The 24,105-nt window shown below is 36.2% G+C and overlaps 1 long non-coding RNA gene across 1 annotated transcript in view; it reads left to right on the top strand.

The window, feature by feature from the left end:
• LOC141582721 (uncharacterized) overlaps positions 1-20,835 on the top strand; it is a 38,453-nt gene extending 17,618 nt beyond the window's left edge. Inside the window, exon 3 of the long non-coding RNA XR_012515605.1 lies at positions 20,717-20,835. This is a non-coding gene — a long non-coding RNA (uncharacterized LOC141582721). The remainder of the gene's footprint in view (positions 1-20,716) is intronic.
• Positions 20,836-24,105: the final 3,270 nt, after the last annotated feature.

The raw sequence follows: 24,105 nt of genomic DNA, 5'->3' as shown, positions 1-24,105 counted from the left end.
ATCCAGATTGCAATTCTGTATCTTTTAACTGTGGAATTTAGCTTATTTGCATTTAAGGTTAGTATTGTTTTATGTGGATTTCAAGAGAAGAGTGGGCTGGCCTGTAGCAGCAGTAGCAGGGGTTAATGAGACAGTATACTCTGAAAGATGAGGCAGATTGTGTTGCTTGAGAGAGTGAGCTAGGAACAGTTAGTCCTGGGGGACTCTTTATGAGAATTTTAATGATTAGTTATGAAGGGGCATGGGGGGTGTCACTTGTAATCATGTTTTAGGTGGTCTCCTTGGACCTGCTTGTTTCGTGATTGTACATGCCAGTACACATGTTGTATTTCTCATTTGTATTTGAAATCTTCACCCAGGGTGTTTTTTTTTTTTTATGATTATTATGAGTAAAAGGCTACTTTAGGGTGAGTTAATGGGGGAGTGAGTATCCTTATCAGCAGGGAAAGTCTCTACCATGGTTGTCACTGGCTAGGCCCTGATAATTTCCCTTCAGATCCAGAGGAACCCAAACACAAGGTCACAAGTAGCTAGTACAGGCATTGTCTTTTTCATTGACTGTCAGTTGGGCAGCACTGACTATCAGTGAGAGGTGTCTCCAAGACTCCTCCTCAGGGACTCTCTTGTCTGTTTATTTCTGGCTGTCTAGCTTCTCTAACAATGCTACAATATAAAATTCAAAATGCAAGATAAACCAATCAATTTTAGTATAACAGAAGTTTATTGTTATGGTTTCAGATTCCATATTGTAATTAATGTTTAAGGAACTTCTACTTGTTGAGTCTTGGTGTAGTATTGAGGAATATCTGCAATTTTCTGAAAAGACTTTTAGAATACTCTGCCCTTTTCCAACTATATGGATTTTATTCATATAGGCTAGATTTTATTAATATGGTTTAACATTAAACAACATTTTACAACTGATTGAATGCAGAAGAAAGTATGAGAATCCAGCTGTTTTTTATGAAGCCACATGTTAAAGACATTTTTGAAAATGTGAAATAAATGCCACTGCTTTCACACAATATGTTTGTTTTGGAAAATAAACTTATTTCTCATAAAAATATGTTATTACTTTGCTGTAAGTAAATTATTTAAAATGACTCAACAAACATGTACTTTCAAAACATCCTAATGTTCATTTCTAAATTACATATTAATACATATAATATATATAAATAAAGTATCTTTGAAGTTCTTAATAGTTATTAAGCGTATATAAGTGTCCTAAAGCTATACAGTTTGGGACAACTGAGATTGAGAGAGATGAAACTTAACTGCGTTATCAAGAAAGGCTTATCTTTGCAGGTGACATTTGTGTTGAGAATTGAATGGTGAGAAAGAAGCCTACTAAAGATTTAGGAGAAGAGTATTCCAGGCAATGAGTGGAGGTGGGGAGCAGGCAAAAAACTCTGAGGAGAGAAAGGGTTTTGAGTGTTCTCAGGAATAAAGAAGACAGTAGGACATCAGGTGAAAGTGCTGGGTTAGGATCAGGTCATCAGAGTCTTATGACTCACAATAAGACTGAATATGTAATGGCATTCTATTTGAGAGTTATAGGTAAAGTAGTGATAAGATCTGACTTTTGCCTTTAAAAGATCACCCTTTTTTTTTTTTTTTTCTTAAACCATATAAAGACTAGACTGTAGGTGTTGAGAGTAGAAGACATACTTGGTGTTAGAATGCAGTTGCAGGCTGGGTGCAGTGGCTTGTACCTGTAATCCTAGCTTTGGGAGGCTGAAGCAGGTGTACTGCTTGAGTCCACTAGTTCAAGACATGCTTGGACAACATGGAAAAACCTCATCACAAATAATACAAAAATTAGCTTGGACAACATGGAAAAACCTCATCACAAATAATACAAAAATTAGCCAGTCTAAGGAGACTGTCTAAAACATGATTAAAAGTGACTATGGTGGCCCATGCTGTAGTCCCAGCTACTTGGGAGGCTAAGCAAAGATCATACAACCTCACTCCAAGTTGGGTGACAGAGAAAGACTCTGTCAAAAAAAAAAAGTAGTTGCAGTAGCTAGGAGAGAGGTAATGAGAACCTGTACTGTTTTAACAATGGAAATCAGATCTAGAATATACTTTTTTGAAGGTAGAAATGACATAATTAAATGTACTATGTGAGGGAAAATGATAAGGTAGAGTTTGGTTAGAGCAACTGGATGGATGATGGTGTCATTTAGTGAAATCGGGAAGACTGAGAGAGGTACAGTTTTAGCAAGGGACAACAGGGGGAATCAAGAACTCTGTTTTGTACTAGGAAGTACAGATTTCATAAGCACTATTATTTTCTACATTTAAAAAAATGAGGATGCTGTGGTTGAAAGAGGACCTTGAACTTACCGAAAGTCACAGATTTATAAATGGGGGTGGCAGGATTTGGCCCTAGGCAGTCCAATTTTAGAGGCTGCTTTCTTATCCACTAAGATAAAAAAAGATACTTTGGCTGTGGGAAGGTGACCTTGAGTGATCTTAAATGAGTGATAAAATATAAATCAGATATTCCCTCCCTTCCCTAACCCATTAAATTTCTCCCTGACTTTCCACTGGCAGAGAGAAGAAAATTCATACTTCCAAGGTTTGGCTTCTGCTTGTCTTCCAACCTCACTTCGTATTACTCATCTTTTTGCAATGCTCCAACACAATGGCTTCCCTTCTCTTCCTGGAACATGGCAAGCCCTTCCTGGGGTAGGGCCTATGCACATGCTGTTCCCTCTGCCTGAAATGCTCTTTCCCCAGCAGCTTGCCTGGCTGGCTCATTCTCACCCTTTAGATCTCAGGTCAAAGTCAGCTTTTCAGAGAGAACTTCCTTGACCACTTTTTCTCAAGGAGACTCTCGCAGGCAAAATCTATCTTAACACCTTATTACCTTATAAATCTTTTTATAATGTGAAATTATCTTATTTACTAATTTCTTCACTTTATACCAAGGGTTTTTACCACCAGACTGTGGATTCCACAAGGGAAGACTCAGTGTTCTTCTTTCACTAGTGTACTGTTAGGACCCAAAATAGTATCTGGAACAGGGTATGCATTTGACAAACATTTGAGTGTTGAATGAATAAATGAAATACTTTACAAGTGGCGAGTAAAGAAAGAGACATTTATAGGGTGCTAAATAAATAGATGGAACAATTAACTCTACTTATTTATTAACCTGGAACAGGATTAATGCTGTTGGAATGAGGGGCGGCTTAGGAAGTCTTTCGGTCCGATATTTTCTGCCCTACATATACTGCCTGAAGTTCTTCATTTTGATGTATTAACACATCCTGAATTACCACAACATAAGACTGTTTACTAAACATTAACAACTGTTCCTCTTTTTTCTTTTCCATTTACTCTTGAAAGACAGATACTCCTGGGAGAGTAAACAAAACAACAGTCAAATTTAGTAAAAATCAGTCCAAACAGCTCCTTTTCTAATAATCTGGACCCTGGAGTGCAGTCACTGGACATTCAGCAGATGGCCCAGGTACCAGGCACCTGAAGTGAATGGGAGTATAGAAGCGAGTGAAGGGCAGAGACAAGGACATAAGACAATTCCAAAGGCAAGCCCCCCCTTTTTTCCTTCAGTTTTGGTCAGGACTGAACTTGGTGGTTGAATGATGTTTCAACCTCATTCAGAGTGCCTGTAACTTAGTTCATGAAATGTCAAAGTCAGTTATTTAAACCACTCCACATGAATTCAGCTGTAGAGACAATTTACTCCCAAAGATTTCACTGATGGAACCTTTGCAGGAGAATCGTATGAATTATTGAAATGGTAGAAGCAGCAGCAAGCAGTTACCTAATTTGCCTTTGATGATGAATGGCAGGGATTTAGAGATTAATCTCTTTCTTTGAGACTTATTTTCTGTTAAATGAAGATGTAGACACTATCATTTGAGTTAGACTAGAGTGGAAAATATCTTTCCAAAGTTTATTCGCTTTCCAGCTGTGAATGTAATAAACAGCTTTTTGCAAATTAATGTTTGTTTTCATTCTTATGGTTTTAGCAAGTGTTTTCTATTCTGTGGGATAGAAGTGAAAGTGTTGACTTGGGAATAAATTACCTTTGTTGTCTTTGGTTTCAGGCATTAATATGTAGACATTTTTTGTAAAGTGAAAAAAAATCATGACTTTTTGGAAGCATCTATTACTTATGCTATTTTGTGATTACCTATCAAGAGAAAACTTAATTCCTTAAACTCAGAGCAATATTTTCTTTTTTAAAATAAATTCTCCTTTATTTGAATTTAACATGCAATATTATGAAATAAAACATTTTCTCTATTAAGGACCAAAGGTCAATATTTCTAGCTTCAGAATATTTTAAAATCTTAATTAGGCTAAAGGAATTATTATAAATTCTGAGTAGTTTAAAATTATAATAAGAATCTTAAAATTTTAAAGTATAGCCAAAGGTATGGTCTTACCACTGGCTAATCTAAACCCAGAACTTTCTTCCTCTGTTGTTTATGCTTTCATCTCTGAGGTCTGCAACAGGACCGGTATATAATAGATGTTTTATAAATATGTGATGAATGGATGTGGCTGAATGAACTTTAAAAGATCTGTTTATTGATATCAAAGTATGGTTGTCTTGGGAGTATGCACTTTAGTAGAATTATCATAGAGAAGTCAATCCTGTAAGTCCTTTTGATTAGTCTCTTTCCTGAATAAGTTTGGAAGATGATAATTATTAGTATAATGTCCAAAAATTAAGCAACATAAAATATCAATAAATAGAAAGCAAGTGTTAAATATTATGGTACATATATTCCTAAAGAAATAATTATGATGTAATTCTTATCAGCAGTAGGAATTATCATGAGTAAGAAAATAGCATAAAAGCAGTTACTATTCTGTCAGTTGCAGGGTTTGTTGTATCAGCAATTCATCATTGCCACATTCTCTGCATTTGTATTCCTATCACACAGCCGTACACCCAACACCAGGTTTCTCTATCTATTTTTTGATTCCTGAACCAGGAAGCATGAAAGTAGAATGACTACTTCTAAATATAAAAGGAGTATCATGATTTCAACTTTATTATGAGCAAGTGAGCCAATGTGTTGAAAACAGTGGCAGTAAATCAAGACCTTATGAGCTTATGAGCTCAGAACTTGGTCTTTCTTACTAGCTAGAGGGGACCTGGAAATATTTTATAGTATGCTTTTATAGTATTATTGACAGTGATAGACTCAGTCTATATGCTAAGTCAGCCTTACCCTCTCTCTTGTGCTTGACACCTAGAGACGTTTCTAAAGTCTGTTCCAGAGACATTGCAATGCAATGCTTTTACTGGAGGTTAGTTGAACAGTAATAAATCATTGAGTCCCTTAAGCCAAATATACTCCGTTGGCTATAATCTACACAAGGGCCATGGCTAATATTTCAACTTGCTTTGTAGTCCTTTGTGGTTTCTCTGTAGTTATGCTTCTAAAGACCCAAAGCATTTGGAGTCTTAGATCTTCAGAGACACATCATGTACCTTAACATTTCCTTTGATTTGGAAGCAGAGAAAAATTTAAATGGAAGTTAGTGAACAGGAGAACTGTGGGGCTGATAGGTGTCATCTTAGAAAAGATAATTAACTTTGATCTGAAGAATAATATACTAAGTGGAGATAATAAAGCTATCACTGAATTTTAGCACTGCCTTGGTAAAAGTGGCTTTATTGTATTTTTGTACTTTTCTTGAAAAATAAAAGATGGCTATGGTAACTTAAATACACACATCTGAAATGCATAAGGTTGAACATATTCAGCATGACTTAATGTGAGTAATGAGAAAGTGTTCTGCATTTTGGCATGATATGATCCTGCATACAGTTTGTTTTTTTTCTGCATCTTTTTCCTGTGAGACAGAATGTGCCTGTTTGTTTGATGATTTATAATTATTTGACACACAAGTCTGGAGATTCTGTTTATGCTTTTGAATTTAAATTCAGCAATATCAAAGTGCCAATGTGGTCTAATGATTAACAGGCAAGAAAGAGAATTGGGAGAATTTAACCTCAGGTCCTGAATATGTTGTTTTATTTTCTTTCTTACAATCCTCCTCATTATTTAAGTGTATGTTATTATGAATCATTGGTATAACAGTAACTCAGTTTTTGAAATCATTTTCAATTTTGTGCTTGTCTCTATACACAATTTTGGTAAATATATATACTGCCACTGTTAGTTTATATTAGTAATTTTTATTTAAATTTTGAAAGGGAGAGGGAGACTAAAAGATCCTCATGTCATTTACTTTTCAGAATGCTAGACAAAGCTTCATAGTATAACACAAAAACCCACTCCCCTAACTGAGAGCTAGTATTAACCAGAAGTGTTGTTCCAGTAATTTCAGTTCAATGTTAATTACAATGGCTTGCTTAAATGTTAAAATCAAGGTCAATTAAAAAAGTTAAGTAGATGGACTTAAACTTTTAAAATAAATAGTTTCTATTAAAAGTAAGAATATTTATTGTGAAACATTTGAAAATAATAGATCATAGAAAAAAGAAAAAAGTCCCACAATGATTTGAAATAATCCTTATTTATATTTCTAGATACTAAAATACTATTCATAATTGGAGTCATACACATGTTAACTATTGTTGAACTCTCAATGTATCATCAGAAAATCTGTTAATATAGTAAAGCTAAACTGAAACTCATTGTGGTAAGAAAGTCACCAGCTTGACAGAGAGTTTGATGTGACTCAAAATGGAGAAATTAGAGAAGGGCATTTAAAGAGTTTTTAGGCATGAATATTTTGTTATTTAGCATTTATAACTATTTGAATTAGACATTTTTGTATTGAGTTTTATTATGTTTATGAACACATCATATATTATCATTGCTTTTATCCATTTTTGGTACTTTGCAGAGACAAATTAGAAAGTAATTTTTAGTAAGTAAAAATTTTATATTTACCTCTATTTAAACCAGTTTTTCCTAATGGTGGGTCTGCCAGATGTTTAAATAATTTTTTTTCAATCTGATTGTCACTGGATTGTGAATAAACCTCACCATTCTGATTAAACTCTTAGGGGCAATATCAGTATAGCATATTGATATTGACTATCAAGTAAATGAATTGTGAACACTTACCTCTCAAAAGGAAAGGTCAAAGAAATTTAATCCTGATATCAACTATATTATGCTTATATGAATAAAAGGCAACCTCGGAAATTACGTTCATAAATATCCCACCCCTAGGCATTTTTCCTTTCTTTTGCTACATCATGGTAATAATTCTCCCTGTTTGTAGGCTGACTACAGTGCACTAGGAAATCAGACATGTTTTGCAGTTGTGTTAAAAGATGATTTTTTTTGTTTATATGTATATAAAGACTATGTACTAACTAAGCAAACTACATCTCATATAAAGCAGCAATGAAAAATGTTCAACATTTACAGGTCTTAAGAAACAAGTTCATTTCAAAATGACAATTCTGGTGAGATGCAAAATAATGTAGAAATACAGTGCAGGGTTATAAATGTTTGTCTGCAGGGAAGAGCTTTGCTTTATTTTATTTCACTGCCAACTCAACAGAATGTAAGCACACTTGCAATACTTGATATCTCTGTTTTTATAATTAAAAATATGGAACAGTTTAATAGTTTTCATAACTTTGACTAGTTTACCCAATATTTTTGATCAAAGCATTCTTATTCTAACTGATTATTGATATAGTTTGGATCTGTGTCCCCACCAAAATCTCATCTTGAATTGTAATCCCCACATGTTGAGGGAGGGACCTGGAGAGAGGTGATTGAATCATGGAGATGATTTCCCCCATCATGTTCTCATGATAGTGAGTGAGTTCTCATGAGACCCAATGATTTAAAGTGTGGCATTCCCTCGCGTGCACTCTCTTTCTCTCTCCTGCTGCCTTATGAAGAAGGTACTTTACTTCTTTTTCACGTCTGCCGTGACTGTAAGTTTCCTGAGGCCTCCCCAGCCAGGCAGAACTGTGAGTAATCTAAACTTCTAAACTTTATATATTACCCAGTCTTAGGTAGTTCTTTATAGCAGTCTGAAAATTGACTAATACAGAAAATTGGTACCAAGAGTGGGGTATTGCTATGAAGATACCTAAAAATGTGGAAGTGACTCTGGAAATGGGTAGCAACCAGAACATGGAACAGTTTGTAGGGCTTGGAAGAAGACAGAAAGATGTGGGAAAGTTTGAAACTTCCTAGAGACTTGTTGAGTGGTTTCGACCAAAATGCTAATTGTGATATGGACAATGAATTCCAGGCTGAGGTGGTCTCAGATGGAGATGAGGAACTTATTGAGAAATAGAGCAAAGATCACTCTTTCTAAGCCTTAGCAAAGAGACCGGTGGCATTTTGCCTCTGTCCTAGAGATCTGTGGAACTTTGAACTTGGGAGAGATGATTCAGGGTATATGGCAGAAGAAAATTCTAAGCAGCAAATAATTCAAGAGGTGAACCGTTTTTTTTTTTCTTCTGAAAGTGTATAGTTGTACATGTTCACAAAGAGAGGATTTGAAATTGAAACATATTTAAAAGGGAAGTGGAACATAAAAGTCTGAAAAACTTGTTGCCTGACCATGTGGTAGAAAAGAAAAACCATTTTTCTGGAGAGAAAGTCAAGCCAGCTGCAGAAATTTGCACAAGTAATGAGGACCTAATTTTTAATAGCCAAGATAATGGAGAAAATGTCTCCAGAGCATTTCAGAGATCTTCATGGAAGCTCACAAGTTTGGAGGCCTAGCAAGGAAGAATGGTTTTGTTGGTAAGTCCCGGAGCCCTGCTGCTCTCTGCAGCCTTGGGACATGGATTCTTGCTTCGCGGCCACTATAGCTCTAGCCATGGCTAAAGGAGCCAAGGTATAGCTCAGGCTCTTGCTCCAGAGGGTGCCAGCCCCAAGTATTGGTGGCTTCTATGTGGTGTTGTGTCTGTGGGTATGCAGAAGAGAAGAGTTGAGGATTGGGAACCTGCACCTAGATCTCAGAGGATGTATGGAAATGCCTAGATGTCCAGACAGAAGTCTGTTCAGGAATGGAGCCCTCATGGAGAACCTGTACTTAGGCAATGCAAGGGAAAATATGGGTTGGAGCCCACACAAATAGTCCCCACACCAGGGTACTGCCTAGTGGATCTGTGAGAAGAGGGCCACCATTATTCAGACCCCAGAATGGTAGATTCACTGACAGCTTGCACTGTGCACCTGGAAAAGCTGCAGGTACTCAATGCCAGCCTGTGAAAGCAGCTATGGTGGGTGGTGGGTGCTGGGGTACCATGCAGAGCCACAGAAGCAGAGCTGCCCAAGATCTTGGGATCCACCACTTGCATCAGCATGACTTGATGTGAGACATGGTGTTAAAGGAGATTATTTTGAAGCTTTAAGATTTAATGACTACCCTGCTGTGTGTTAGACTTGCATGGGGCCTGTAGCCCCTGGGTTTTGTCTAATTTCTCCTTTTGAAATGGGAACATTTACCCAATGCCTGTACTCCAATTGTATCTTGGAAGTAATTAACTTGTTTTGGATTTTACAAGCTCGTAGGTGGGAGAAACTTACCTTGTCTCAGATGAGACTTTGGACTTGGACTTTTGGATTAATGCTGGAATGAGTTAAGATTTTGGGGGATGGTTGGGAAAGCATCACTGCGTTTTGAAACGTGAGAAGGATGTGAGATTTTGGAGGGGCCAAAGGTTATATGATATGGTTTAGTTCTGTGTTCCCACCCAGATCTAATCTCAAATTGTACTCCCCACATGTTGAGGGTAGGACCAGGTGGGAGGTGATTGGATCATGGGGGCAGTTTCTCCCATGCTGTTCTTATGTTAGTGAGTGACTTCTCATGAGAGCTGATAGTTTAGAAGTGTGGCACTTCCTTGCATGCTCTCTCTCTTCTGTTGCCTTATGAAGAAGCAGCTTCTCCTATGCCTTCTGCCATGAATGTAAGTTTTTTGAGGCCTCCCCAGCCATGTGGAACTTTGAGTCAATTAAACTTATTTTCTTTAAAAATTACCTAATCTCAGGTAGTTCTTTACAGCAGGTAGTTCTTTACAGCAGTGTACAAATAGACTAACATAATTGTATATTTAAGGATGTTAAACCAAAGGAAAAATAAGTGTTAATTGATAGTTTGTAGACACGCTACCTCAGTGCTTCGGATAAGTGATTTTCAGTTTCTTTAAAAGTCAGTTTTATAAAGGTAGGTGGGATTATTTCAAGGTGAGCCTTGCAAGTGGAAACATTGATTAGGCAAGTTTTGTAACATAGTAGTGTTGGATTGATTAACAGAGCATAGTACAGGTGTTGAATGAACATTTGATAAGTAAACTCTATTTGACAAGTGAGTGGTTTGCTCAGGTGAGAAGAGTGTTGGCTTATAAATCAATTTTCAGGGATTTCCAGGGAAGGAAATATCTGTTGGTTTATAGTCTTAATTTTCCTGGGCAAATAACTGAGTCATGTTCATGATATAGACTTACTTCTTAGTCCTAAAGTCATCTTAATATAGGTGGTCACAGTTCTCACTGTTTCATAGAAACTTTTTCTTATTTAACATATATATCCTGAAAGTTAATAGAAAAAGGCATGAGTCCCAGGCAGGCATAATCACCTCTTCTTGGAGAGCATCTTAAAGTATACACACAAAAAAACAGTGTTAAGTGGTAAAAACTTTATATATTTTTATTTAAGCAAATGCCTTGCAAGTCGTACACAGATAATTTAAATCTGATTTATGCTTCAGATTTAAACAGAGCTTCTCTTTCCTAAGCTCCATCTTAACCCCAGTTAGCTGCCAAGCCTGAAACAATAACTCAGTCAGGTGTTTGAGTGGGCAAAGTAGAGGGAGTGTGCTGGCCAGATACCAAGTGCGCCTGGCTCTGTTTATAAATCTAGCAGCTTGGAATAAAAGTAAGATAAAAAAAACAATTCAAGTGTGATGGCCTTTCATATACCCAAGAAGCATCCAGGAATATGATTAAACTAATTAACAACTCCTTAGGGCATGAGTGTGAAAAGAGAAAATCAAGATGGAAAGTGAGTAGAAGAGTAAGCTTTCCTTTATCCTTGGGTGAAACCCTACCCTCCTCTAGGAGCATAGAAGATTCTACTGTGTCATCCAAAATTTAACAAAAACATATTTTCTAATCTTTCAAACTCTATACATTTGTTGAACTTCGGAATGAACATCCTTTTTATTTATGTTATTTTGCATACCCTTAATATTTCTTTAGCTTTAATTTCTAATGGTAGAATTAGAGGGTAAAAGGAGTGCATATTTTTGGGGGCTCTTAATCTGAAATGCCACACTGTCCTATGCTATATGTATTTAATTTTTTTTTTATCATTGATAGCAGTGGGTGTCCATCACCCGAGAATAATATATTTAAGTCTAGTCATCCTACTCTGCTATCAAACGTTGAATTTATTTCTTTTATTTTACTATTTGTTTGTACCCTTTAACCCATTTCTCTGCATCCTCCTTCCTTTCCCTATGCACCTTCTCCAGTCTCTATTATCTATTTTTCCACTCTCTGCATCCATGGATTCAAATTTTTTGGCTCTTACATATAGGCAAGCACTTGCAATACTTACCTTTTTGTGCCTGGCTTATTTCACTTAAGATAATGACCTCCTGTTCCATCCATGTTGCTGCAAATGACGTGGTTTTATTATTTTTATGGTTGAATAGTATTCCATTGCATATATATACACTACATTTTCTTTATTCATTCTTCTGTTGTTGAACACTTAGGTTGATTCCATATCTTTGATATTGTGAGTAGTGCTATTAGATTGGTGCAAAAGTAGTTTGTGTGTGTGTGTGTGTGTGTTTACATTTGCAATGATATTTATACCAACATAATACAATAAACATGTGAGTTCAGGTGTCCCTTTTAAACATTAATTTTTTTTCTTTGGGTAGATAGCCAGTAGTGCAATTTCTGAATAAAATGGTAGTTCTACTTTTAGTTTTTTGAGAAATTTCCACACTTTATTTTAGTAGTGGCTGTACTAGTTTACATTCCTAACAATAGTGCATTAGAGTCTCTATTTCTCTGCAACTTACCAACATCTGTTAATTTTTTGTCTTTATGATAGTAGCCATTATAACTGAGGTACGACAATATGTCATTGAGGTTTCGTTTTGCAGTTCTCTGATGATTAGTAATGTTGAGCATTTCTTCATTTACCTGTTGGCCATTTATATGTCTTATTTTAAGAAATGCCTGTTCATATACTTTGCCCACTTTTACATGGGACTACTTGTATTTTTTTCCTGCTGAGTTGTGCCCCTTGTATATTCTGGATATTTGTCCCCTGTCAGGTGAAGAGTTTGCATATATTTTCTCCTATTCAACAGGTTGTCTGTTTACTCTGTTGATTACTTTGTTTGCTATGCACAAGCGTTTTGGCCTAATTATCTCATTTGTTTATTTTTGCTTTTGTTGTGTATGCTTTTGAGGTCTCAGTCATAAATTATTTGCCTAGACTAATGTCCAAGAAGTTTTCCTAGATTTTCTTCCAATATTTTTATAGTTTTGGGCCTTATATTTAAGTCTTTATTTTGGATTGATTTTTTTATGTGGTGTGAGACAGCGGTCTGGTTTCATTCTTCTTCATGTAGCTGTCCAATTTTCTCAGCACCATTTATTAAAGAAGGCATCTTTTCCCTAATGTAACTTCTTGTCAACTTTGTAGAAGCTCAGCTGGCTGTAAATATGCAGCTGTATTTCTGGGTTCTCTATCTTGTTCCATGGGTTCATGTATCTATTTTCATATCAATGCCATTTTATTTTATTTACTATACCCTTTTTATGTATTTTTAATTCAGATAATGTTATACCTAAAGCTTTGTTCTTTTTGCTCATAATTGCTTTGGCTATTTGGGCTCTATTTGATTATGTATGAATTTTAGGATTGTTTGTTCTAATTCCTTGAAGAATGATGTTGTTATTTTGGTGGAATTACATTGAATCTGTAGATTGCTTTGGGCAGTATGATAATTTTTTCTTTCTTTCTTTTTTTTTTTGAGACGGAATTTTGCTCTTGTTACCCAGGCTGAAGTGCAATGGCATTGTTTTGGCTCACTGCAACCTCTGCCACCTGGGTTCAAACTATTCTCCTGCCTTAGCCTCCTGGGTAGGTGGAATTATAGATGTGTGCCACCATGCCCAGGTAACTTTTATATTATTAGTAGACACAGGGTTTCACCATATTGAGCAGGCTGCTCTCGAACTCCTGACCTCAGGTGATCTGCCTGTCTCTGCCTCCCAAAGTGCTGGATTACAGGTGTGAGCCACCATACCTGCCCACTATGGTCATTTTAACAATATTAATTCTTCTGATGTATTAGTATGAAATGTTTTTCCACTTGTTTGTAAAATCTATCATTTTTCTCATTAGTATTTTGTAGTTTTCCTTGTAGAGATCTTTCACCCCCTTTGTTAAAGTTATTTTTTTTTCTATTGAAAATGGGATTGCCTTCTCAATTTCTTTCTTATCTGGATCATTATTGGTTTATAGAAATGCTACTGATTTTATACATTTATTTTGTGTTCTGAAACATTGCTGAATTCACTGATCAAATCTAAGAGTTTTTTGGTAGAGGCTTTATGTTTTTCTAGGTATAATATTATGATATTAGCAAAGAGGGACAATTTAACTTCCTTTTCTTCCAGTTTGGATGCCTTTTATTTCCTTATCTTGCCTGAAAGCTCTGGGTAGGATTTCCAGTACTATGTTAAATGAGAGTGGTGAAAGTGAGTATCCTTGTCTTGTTCCAGTTCTTAGAGAAAAGGCTCTCAACTTTTCACCAGCTAGTATGATGTTTGTTGTGGGTTTGTCATATGTGGCTTTTATTTTGAGTATGTTACTTCTGTGTCTGATTTATTGAGAGTTATTATGATGAAGGGATGTTGAATTTTATCAAATAATTTTTCTGTTTCTATTGGTATGATCCTATGGTTCTTTTTTTCATTCTGATGATGTGATGCATCACAGTTATTGCTTTGCATTTGTAGAAAAACATTCTTGCATTCCCGGGATAAATCTCACCTCATTGTGATATGTTATCTTTTTGATGTGCTGTTGGATTTGGGTTGCTAGTATTTTGTTGAGGATATTTGCATCTATATTCATCAGGTATACTGGCCTTTAGTTTGTGTGTGTGTGTGTGTGTGTGTGTGTGTGTGTGTGTGTGTGTGTGTCTTTATCTGGTTTTGGTATCAGAGTAATGCTGACCTCAAAGAGTGAATGGTTTTGGTATCAGAGTAATGCTGACCTTAAAGAGCGAAATAGGGAGAAATCTTTCCTCTTCCTTTATTTATTTATTTATTTATTTATTTATTTATTTATTTATTTGGAAATAGTTTAAGGAAGATTGATATTAGTTCTTTCTGTGTATTTTTGGTAGAATTTTTGAACTTTTCTTTGTTGGAAGACTTTTTTATTACTGCATAAATCTCACTACTCATTATTGATCTGTTTAGGTTTTCTATTTCTGTGTGATTAGTTTTTTGGTTAATCTTAAGAGGTTTGTATATTCATTGTATACAAATAAACTTGTATACTAGTTTATTCACTTCCTCAAGGTTTTCCAGTTTGTCAGTATATAGTTGTTTCAATAGTCTCTAATGATCTTTTGTATTTCTATGGTATAAATTATAATGTCTTCTTTTTCATTTCCAAATGTTTTAATTTGGATCTTCTCTCTTCTTGGTTATTCTAGCTAGAAGTTTGTCAATTTTCTTTATGTCTTTGAAGAACCAATTTTTTTATTTTGTTGATGTTTTGTGTGTTTTAGTCTCTATTTCATTTAGTTCTGCTACGATCTTTATTATTTCTTTTTTTTCTACTAATTTTGGGTTTGGTTTGATCTTACTCTTCTAGTTTCTTGAGGTTCATTGTTAGGTTGTACTTTGTAATATTTCTACTTTTTGACATAGGCATTTATTGCTATACATTTTCCTTTTAGCACTGCTTTTACTGTGTTTCACAGGTTTTGGTATGTTGTGTTTTCATTTTCATTTATTAAAAAAATTGTTTAGATATTCATGTTAATTTCCTTATCAACACAATGGTAATTGAGGAACATAGTGTTTATTTTCATGTCTTTATGTGTTCTCCAGAGGTTGTCATAGTATTAATTTCTAGTTTTATTCCATTATGATATGAGAAGTTACTTGATATAATTTTGACTTTACAAAATTTCTTGAAACTATTTTGTGGCCTAACATATGGTCTGTCTTGGAGAATGTTGCATATGATGATGAAAAGAATATATATTCTGTAGTTGTTGCATAGAATGTTCTGTAATGTCTGCTAGATCCATTTGGTCTAATGTCTAAGTCTAGCGTTTCTTTGTTGATTTTCTGTCTGGATAATCTGTCTGACACTGAGTGAGGTGTTGAAGTCCCACACTATTGTTTTATTGTCATCTCTTTATTTTGATCTAGTAATGTTTGCTTTATAAATCTAGGTGCTTCAATGTTGGGTGTGCATGTATTTAGAATTGTTATATTCTTACAAGACAAAACAACAAAAAAAATTCTTATATTCTCTACCTGGAATAATCCCTTTATCATTATATGTTGACCTTTTTGTCTACTTTTTACTATTTATTAGTTACAATCTGATTTTTAAAATTATCATCTACATTAGGTGTTTCTCCTAATGCTATCCTTTCCCTAGACCCCCCCCCCGCCCCCACCGACAGGCCCTGGTGTGTGATGTTACCCTCTCCCTTTCCATATGTTCTCATTGTTCAACTCCCACATATGAGTGAGAGGTGTTTGGTTTTCTGTTCCTTTGTTAGTTTGCTGAGAATGATGGTTCCCTGCAAAGGACATGAACTCATCTTTTTTTATGGCTACATAGAATTCCATGGTGCATATGTGCCACATTTTCCTTTTCCAGTCTATCAATGATGGGCACGTGGGTTGTTTCCAAGTCTTTGCTATTGTGAACACTGCTGCAATAAACATACGTGTGCATGCATCTTTAAAGTAGAATGATTTATATCCTTTGGGTGTATACCCAGTAATAGGATTGCTGGGTCAAATGGTATTTCTGGTTTGACATCCTTGAGGAATCACCACACTGTCTTCCACAATGGTTGAACTAATTTGCAGTCCCATCAACAGTGTAACAGTGTTCCTATTTTTCCACATCCTCTCCAGCATCTGTTGTTTTCTGATTTTTTAATGATTGCCATTCTAACTGGCATGAGATGATTTCTCATCATAGTTTTGATTTACATTTCTCTAATGACCAGTAATGATGAGCTTTTTTCCCCATGTTTGTTGGCTGCATAAATGCCTTCTTTTGAGAAGTGTCTGTTCATATTCTTCACCCATGTTTTGATGGGATTGTTTGCTTTTTTCTTGTAGATTTGTTTAAGTTCTTTGTAGATTCTGAATATTGTTAGATCTTTGTCAGATGGATAGATTGCAAGAATTTTCTCCCATTATGTAGGTTGCCTGTTCACTGTGAGGCTCTATGTCCTGAATGGTATTGTCTAGGTTCTCTCCTAGGGTTTTTACGGTTTTAGGTCTCATGTTTAAATCTTTAATTCATCTTGAGTTAATTTTTGTATAAGGTGTAAGGAAGGGGTCTAGTTTTAGCTTTCTGCAGATGGCTAGCCAGTTTTCCTAACACCTTTTATTAAATAGGGATCCTTTTCCCATTGCTTGTTTTTGTCAGGTTTGTCAAAGATCAGATAGTTATAGATGTGTGGTATTACTTCTGATGCCTCTGTTCTATTCCATTGGTCTGTATATCTGTTTTGGTACCAGAACCATGCTGTTTTGGTTACTGTAGCCTTGTAGTTTAAGTTTGAAGTCAGGTAGTGTGATACCTCCAGCTTTGTTCTTTTTGCTAAGAGTTGTCTTGGCTGTATGGGCTCTTTTTTGGTTCCATGTGAAATTTAAAGTAGTTTTAAAAATTCTGTGAAGAAAGTCAGTGGTAGCTTGATGAGGGTAGCATTGAATTTATAAATTACTTTGGGCAGTATGGCCATTTTTATGATACTGATTATTTCTATTCATAAGCATGGAATGTTTTTCCATTTGTTTGTGTCCTCTCTTATCCTTGAGCAGTGGTTTGTAGTTTTCCTTGAAGAGGTCCTTCACATCCCTTGTAAGTTGTATTCCTAGGTATTTTATTCTCCTTGTAGCAACTATGAATGGATGTCCACTCATGAATTGGCTCTCTCTTTGTCTATTATTGGTGTATAATAATGCTTGAGATTTTTGAATATTGATTTTGTATCCTGAGTCTTTGCTGAAGTTGCTTCGCAGCTGAAGGAGATTTTGGGTTGAGATGTTGAGGTTTTCTAAATATGCAGTCATGTCATCTGCAAACAGAGACAACTGGATTTCCTCTTTTCCTAATTGAATACCCTTTATGTCTTTCTCTTGCCTGACTACCCTGGCCAGAATTTCCAATACTATGTTGAATAGGAGTGGTGAGAGAGGGCATCCTTGTCTTGTGCCAGTTTTCAAATGGAATGCTTCCAGCTTTTGCCCATTCAGTATGATATTGGCTATGGGTTTGCCATAAATAGCTCTTATTATTTTGAGATATGTTCCATCAATAACTAGTTTATTGAGAGTTTCTAGTATGAAGGGGTGTTGAATTTTACTGAATGTATTTTATGCATCTGTTGAAATAATCGTGGTTTTTGTCATTGTTCTTTTTATGTGATAGATTATGTTTATTGATTTGTGTGTGTGAACCAGACTTGCATCTCAGGGATGAAGCCAGTTTGATCATGGTGGATAAGCTTTTTATTGTTCTGCTGAAATTAGTTTGCCAGTATTTTGTTGAAGATTTTCAAATTGATGTTTATCTGGGATGAAACAATTGGTCTGAAATTTTCTTTAGTTGTATCTCTGCCAGATTTTCATATCAGGGTGATGCTGGCATCATAAAATGAGTTAGGGAGAAGTTCCTCTTATTTTATTGCTTGGAATAGCTTCAGAAGAAATGGTATCAACCCCTCTTTGTACCTCTGATAGAATTTGGCTTTGAATTCATCTAGTCCTGGCCTTTTTTTGGTTGGTAGGCTATTAATGAGTGCCTCAATTTCAGGACTTGTTATTGGTTTAGTCGGAGATCGAGTTCTTCCTGGTTTTGTCTTGGGAGGGTGTATGTGTCCAGGAATTTATTCATTTTTTTCCCCTAGATTTTCTTGTTTATTTGTGTAGACGTGTTTACAGTATTCTCTGATGGTAGTTTATATTTCTATGGTAGAAGTGGTAATATCCCCTTTATCATTTTTTATTGCATCTATTTGATTCTTCTCTCTTTTCTTCTTTATTAGTTTTGTTAGAGGTCTATCTATTTTTTTAAATCTTTTCAAAAAACCATCTCCTGGATTCATTGATTTTTTTGAAGGTTTTTTTTTTGTGTGTGTGTGTCTCTACCTCCTTCAGTTCTGCTCTGATCCTAGTTATTTCTTGTCTTCTTCTAGCTTTTGAATTTGTTTGCTCTTGCTTCTCTAGTTCTGATTGTGATGTTATGGTGTTGATTTTAATATTTCTCACTTTCTCCTGTGGACATTTAGTGCTATAAATTTCTGTCTAAACATTGATTTAGCTGTATCCCAGAGATTCTTGTACATTGTGTCTTTCTATTCATTGGCTTCAAATAACTTACTTATTTCTGCCTTAATTTCATTATTTACCTACTAGTCATTAAGGAGCAGGTTGTTCAGTTTCCATGTAGTTGTGTGGTTTTGAGTGAGTTTCTTAATCCTGAGTTCTAATTTGATTGCACTGTGGTCTGAGAGACTGCTTATTGTGATTTCCATTTTTTTGCATGTGTTGAGGGATGTTTTACTTCCAATTATGTGGTCAATTTTAGAATAAGTGTGATGAGTTGCTGAGAAGAATGTACATTCTGTTGATCTGGGTGGAGAGTTCTGTAGATGTCTATTAGGTCCACTTGGTTTAGTGCTGAGTTCAGGTCCTGAATATCCTTGTTAATTTTCTGCTGCATTGATCTGTCTAATATTGACAGTGAGGTGTTGAAGTCTCCCACTATGATTGTGTGAGAATCTAAGTCTCTTAGTAGGTCTCTAAGAACCTGCTTTATGAATCTAGGTGCTCCTGTATTGGGTGTCTATATATTTAGGATAGTTAATCTTGTTGCATTGATCTTTTTACCATTATATAGTGCTCTTCTTGTCTTTTTTGATCTTTGTTGGTTTAAAGTCTGTTTTATAAGAGACTAGGATTGCAACCCCTTTTTTTCCTCTCAGTTTGGCTGGTATATATTTCTCCATCCTTTTATTTTGAGCCTATGTGCATCTTCACACACGAGATGGTCTCCTGAATACAGCACACTGATGGATCTTGATTATTTGCTTTTCTTTTTTAAAAAAAATTTTCTTATTAACCCCTTGGTCAAAGGGTCTTGATACTCTATCCAGTTTTCCAGTCTGTGTCTTTTAACCGGGGCATTTAGCCCATTTACATGTAAGGTTAATATTGTTATGTGTGAATTTGATCCTGTCATCTTGGTGTTAGATGGTTGTTTTGCCCCTTAGTTGATGCAGTTTCTTCATAGTGTCGATGGTATTTGTATTTTGGTATGTTTTTGCAGTGTGTAGTACCAGTTTTTCCTTTCCATATTTAGTGCTCCTTCAGGAGATCTTGTAAGGCAGGCCTGGTGGTTACAAAATCTCTCAGCATTTGCTTGTCTGTAAAGTATTTTATTTCTCCTTTGCTTATGAATCTTAGTTTGGCTGGATATGAAATTCTGGGTTGAAAATTTTTTCCTTTAAAAATGTTAAATATCAGCCCCCATTCTCTTCTGGCTTGTAGGGTTTCTGATGAGAGCTCTGCTGTTAGTCTGATGGGCTTCCCTTTATGGATAATTTGACCTTTCTCTCTGGCTGCCCTTAACATTTTTTTCTTCATTTCAACCTTGGTGAATCTGTGACAATTATGTGTCTTGGGATTGCTCTTCCCAAGGAGTATCTTTTGGTGTTCTCTATATTTCCTAAATTTGAATGTTGGCCTGTCTTGCTAGGCTGGGGAAGTTCTCCTGGATGATATCCTGAAGAGTGTTTTCCAACTTGGTTCCATTCTCCCTGTCACTTTCTGGTATACCAATCAAACACATGTTTGGTCTTTTCGCAGAGTTCCATATTTCTTAGAGGCTCTGTTCATTTCTTGATGATCTTTTTTCTCTAATCTTGTCTTCATGCTTTATTTAAGTAACTTGATCTTCAATCTCTGATATTCTTTCGCTTGATCAATTTGGCTATTGATATGTATGCTTCATGAAATTCTCATGCTATGTTTTTCAGCTCTATCAGGTCACTTATGTTTTTCTCTAAACTGGTTATTCTAGTTAGCAATTCCTCTAACTTATTTTCAAGGTTCTTACCTTCCTTGCATTGGGTTAGAACATGCTCCTTTAGCTTGACAGAGTGTGTTATTACCCACCTTCTGAAGCCGCCTTCTGTTAATTTGTCAAACTCATTCTCTGTCTAGTTTGTTCCCTTACTGGGAGGAGTTGTAATCCTTTGGAGGAGAAGAGGTGTTTTGGTTTTTGGAATTTTCAGCCTTTTTGTGCTGGTTTTTTCTCATCTCCATGGATTTATCTGCCTTTGTCTTTGATGTTGATGACCTTTGGATAGGGTTTTGTGTGGACATCTTTTTTGTTGATGTTGATGCTACTCCTTTCTATTTGTTAGTTTTCCTTCTAACATTCATATCTCTCTGCTGCAGGTCTGCTGGAGTTTGCTGGAGGTTCACTCTGGACCCTGTTTGCCTGGGTATCACCAATGGAGGCTGTATAACAGCAAATATTGCTGCCTGTTCCTTCCTCTGGAAGCTTTGTACCACAAGGGCACCCACCAGATGCCAGCCAGAGCTCTCTTGTATGAGGTGTCTTTGAACCCCTGCTGGGAGGTGAGTCCTAGTCAGAAGGCATGGGCATCAGGGACCCACTTAAGGAGGCAGTGTGTCCCTTAGCAGAGCTTGAGTGCTGTGCTGGGAGATCCATTGCTCTCTTCAGAGCTGGCAGGCAGGAATTTTTAAGTCTACTGAGTGTGCACCCACAGCCACTCCTTTCCCTACATCCTCTGTTCCAGGGAAATGGGAGTTTTATCTCTAAGCCCCTGACTGGGGCTGCTGCCTTTCTTTCAGAGATGCCCTTCCCATAGAGGAGGAATCTAGAGAGGCAGTCTGGTTATAGTGGCTTTGTTGAGCTGTGGTAGGTGGGCTCTGCTCAGTTTGAACTTCCCTGAGCCTTCATTTACACTGTGAGGGGAAAATTGCCTCCTCAAACCTCAATAAAAGGTGGACACCCCTCCCCAAACAAGCTTGAGAAAACCAAGTTGACTTCAGACTGCTGTGCTGGCAGTGAAAATTTCAAGCCAGTTGGTCTTAGCTTCCTGGGCTCTGTGTGGGTGGGATCTGCTGAGCTAGACCACTTGGCTCCCTGGCTTCAGCCTCCTTTTTAGGGGAGTGATAGGTTCTCTCTTGCTGGTGTTCCAGGTGCCACTGGGGTATGAAAGAAAACTCCTGCAGGTAGCTCAATGTCTACCCAAAAGGCTGTTGAGTTCTGTGCTTGAAACCCAGGGTCCTGGTAGTATAGGCACCTAAGGGAATCTCCTGGTTTGCAGGTGTTGAAGACCATGGGAAAAGCAAGCATTTGGGCCAGAATGCACTGTTTCTCACAGAACAGTCCCTCATGGCTTCCCTTGGCTAGGGAAGGGTTTCCCAAACCCTTGCACTTCTCAGGTGAGGTGACACCCCACCCTGCTTTCACTTGCTCTCTGCAGGTGCACCCACTGTCTCACCAGTCCCAGTGAGATGATCTGGGTACCTCAATTGGAAATGCAGAAATCACCTGCATTTTGTTTTGATCTCACTGGGAGCTGCAGACTGGAGCTGCTCCTAGTCAGCCATCTTGCCAGCCACTTCCAGTCTGTTTTATCTGATATAATCATAGCTACTCCTGCTTGCTTTTGGTTTTCATTAACATGGAATACCTTTTTCTATATTTTTATTTTTAGTCTATTTGTATCTTTGCTGGTAAGGTCAGTTTCTTTTAAGTATTATATACTTGGATTATGTTTTTGAATTCATTCAGCCATTCTGCATCTTTTACGAGGAGAATTTAATCCATTTACTTTCAAAGTTATTATTGATATATGAGGCTTTGTTTCTGTCATATTTTAATTGTTTTCTGGTTGTTTTGTCTATTTCTTGTTCCTTTCTTTTTCTCTCATAGTTTGTCATTGGAATTGGTGAATTTCTATAGCTGTACCATTTAGGTCCATTTCCTTTCTTCTTTGCATGATTGCTTTACCAGTGAGTTTTATACTTTCATATGTTTTATAATGGTAAATGTCATCCTATCCTTTTGCTTCCAGATTTAGGACTCCTTTGAGCATTTATTGTAGTACTGGCCTAGTGGTAACAAATTCCCTCAGCCCTTCTCTGTCTAGGAAGTACTTTAAGGCCACTTTCATGTCATTCCCAAATTATAAATGTTTTCTAATAGTTGAGAAATATATTTCACTCATATATTTAAATATAACTGATCTTTTATTTTAGTATATTTTAGTTGTTTCTAATTTTTTTAGATTGTAATAGTTAGATAACAAACATATTTATTCATAAACTTTGCTATATTTCTGTTTATATTCTTGGTTTAGATATCTGTAAATGGAATTGCATGGACAAATGTTCTAAACATAATCCGGTTCTTTATATATATATTACAAAACTACACTACCAGTTTAGCTCTCACCTATATTGGCCTATTTTCAGTTCCTTAAGTGGTTCATGCTATTATTATTGTTATTTTGCAATATTTGACCTGAGTTATTTCACTTAATATTCAACAACAACTTAAAAAGGAGGTACTTTTTTTTTTTTTTTAAACCAGGTTTTTACACAACTGACCTGAGCTTGGCCTTTCTGACTCCAGAGTTCATGCTGTTTCCTCTACTGGGAATGATTTTGAACTCAGGTATTGAATATTGCCAAGTTTTTTCTTATGTATTTTTTTAAATGGCAAAGCTCTATTTGAACATTAAAGATTTTTTCATAGGTCTTTTTTCTACTTTTAAGTTTAAACAATTTTATGAAAGTTATTTTGACAGTTTTACTTCTTTGAGAGGCAGGCACCAAGGTGGGATTCAATAAGCAAGAGATTTCTTTGGGGAGATTCCTGTGAACCATAAAGGAATGGTAACAGCAGTAGACAGGGAAAGCATTCAGAATGTGATATAGATTGGATACCTGCAAAAGGAAAGAATGAAGGAAAAATCAGGTAGGAAGAGCCTCAGACCTCAGCACAGTTCTTATGAGGTTTCAGCCAGGCCAGTGGGATTCCCTGAGTCAAAAATGCCCATTAGAGGAGTTGTGTTTCAGTCAGAATTGACTGGCACTAGAACCCTACTATGCTCATGAGAGCAGCAACTAGTGCTGTCAGTCAAGTACACTTTTCATAGCAGGTTCTCTTGAAAGATATCTCAGTGGTGCACCTTTAGGACTGCTATGCTTATGCATGCACATAGTTTAAAAATAAAATGGTACTACAATCTTCCAATGGAAAAAAAGTCCTATTTGTATTCTTACCCTTATCTAATTCTTTTTTCCCATAGTCAAGCACTTTTAAGTCTCTTAGCAAATTCTTCTGGGATTTACATATTTTTAAATGACATTCATATACTGCTATTTTTAGATTTTGTTCACTGTAAATTTTAGCCTCTGTTATCCTATTATGGAAGATAAAATTTTAGCTCATTTATGTATTCCCCAACAACCCCTCTTCTACAACAATTTTTCCTCCTTGATTATATTACCATATTTACATAGGCTTTGGTCATTTAGTCAGGGTTTATGTTATTATAACTTTGTAAATATTATTCATAACTGAGCCAAGTAGTGTATTATAGGTACTTTTTTTTTCCTTAAAAAACTTAATTCTCAGTAGAATTCATTATCTTTTTTTTTTTTTTAGACAGAGTCTCTACCTGTCACCCAGGGTGGATTGCAGTGGTGCACTCTTGGTCACTGCAACTTCTGCCTCCTGGGTTCAAACAATTCTCATGCTTCAGGCTTCCTAGTTGCTGGGACTCCAGGCATGCACCACCATGCCT

This window comes from Saimiri boliviensis, chromosome 2 (genome assembly GCF_048565385.1).
Source record: "Saimiri boliviensis isolate mSaiBol1 chromosome 2, mSaiBol1.pri, whole genome shotgun sequence".
In the NCBI taxonomy this organism is placed as follows: Eukaryota; Metazoa; Chordata; class Mammalia; order Primates; family Cebidae; genus Saimiri; species Saimiri boliviensis.
Note: the sequence above shows the minus strand (reverse complement) of the source record. Positions and strands in the feature narration are given on the sequence as shown.